This window comes from Haliotis asinina, chromosome 10 (genome assembly GCF_037392515.1).
Source record: "Haliotis asinina isolate JCU_RB_2024 chromosome 10, JCU_Hal_asi_v2, whole genome shotgun sequence".
Classification (NCBI taxonomy): domain Eukaryota; kingdom Metazoa; phylum Mollusca; class Gastropoda; order Lepetellida; family Haliotidae; genus Haliotis; species Haliotis asinina.
In genome coordinates, this window is record NC_090289.1 from 35,490,297 (window position 1) to 35,492,019 (window position 1,723).

Below are 1,723 nucleotides of genomic sequence, written 5' to 3' on the forward strand. Positions count from 1 at the left end.
GGGGACAAATAGAAAAGGTATCCAAAATAAAACGAATATTGCACGTTTATCACATTTCAATGAAATGGATACTTTTAACAGATTCCCTATGTCCGGGGACAGTCTACAACATATATACAACTATATATAGTCTCCGTGGTATGTCCGATGCTAGTCATACAAGATAACATCATTTCCACTTAAGATTTCAGTTTGTGTAAATTGTAATTTGAACATAAACAGATGCACCTGGTTAAAAGTGCAGAGCCTCTATAATAGATTGTTACACATGAAGTTAAACCTTTGTTTCGATGACTTTTATTTGTATGGGTTATGCGTAGAGAATGATATATGGAACAAATTTGAAGAAGGAAAGTGTCACAGTGTCGGTCGCACGATAGGGATGAGATAATATAGTTCAAAGTCGCACTGAAGATCATAAGGGAATGCAATTATGCATGTTTTATTACTCTTGCCAACAGAGACAGCATCAGTTCAACATGAACGGAACTTAGACAAAATATACTCTCTCTCTGCTGACTTGTCCTTGTTTTAATCTCACAAAGATTACTGCTACCAGGCTGGGTAATAACAACTACCATCTTTTTGCACCTTTGAGTGTAAGATGTGCTTGGGGATCAAGTGTCGCTCTAGACCACGGATAACAATATCTTAATTTACGTTCCTGTTAAAACAAGAAACGTGCTGATGAAATGGCATGATTATTCTTTCTAGAATATTTGGGGTCACAAAAAATAACACAGAAGTATACTTCTGTATAGTGTGGAACTACTCTTTCATTTACCCAGCAAAAGTTGTTAGAATCCATTTTCATTTTATGGATTTTGATAAGACTGTTGTGAAGTTTGCATTTTGTGAACAAATCATGTGTCCACTGAGTTTACTCTGTCACAAATATGCGAACAGTGAATGTTGTCAATTTCTTTCCGGAATAGGAAACGCGAGCACAATTTTGAACAAATTGTTTGAATTCGCGTGACATATCGTTCCAGTTTTGGATCTCGCGAGAAGTAACATATCTTATTTCACTTCCTGTTTGGAAGCCTGACTCGGAGGGTTTCGTATGGTGGTCACTGGATAGGATCGTATCAGTAGTAGTACAAAATGGATATTTGTTTGAACGGAGATTTTTCTACCATTCCACGGAACCCAATTACGGTAATTCACCTCAGCATTCACTTTATTTTGTCTGTTCGATTTGGAGTAACCACTGTTTTGACGGCTATGCAGCAGATGCCCGTTATGAATTTTGACATAACTGGAATCGTTTCAATAATGTTTCGCTTAAAGCATGCACAGGTATACGCTGAGCATAGTATTCAAAGCGGAATATGAAACGTATTTGTAAAACAATGTGAATTTAGAAATAGGTAAGTTAGTGTAAACAAAATGTAAATAAACTTTGTGTTACAGTTAGTGTTATTATTTACATACCCTAAAGCAGACGAGACAAACTCGAAGAGCGTTACTAAATGCATCACTACTACAAGGATCATAATTTACTTGAGACAGTACAGTTACCAGTTTACAAGATGTTTATTTGCCCTATTTCAGTAATGCCACTTATCCTAAATTGTCTCCTTTTGTTTGTAAATGTAGTTAGATTAATGTTTATTTCTGTTGTATTTAGTTGGTCAGTGTTATATATATAAAATATTATAGTTCTTGGTAGAACTTGGTACAAAATAATGAAAACAGGTTTCATATGCTTGAAATATTTTAT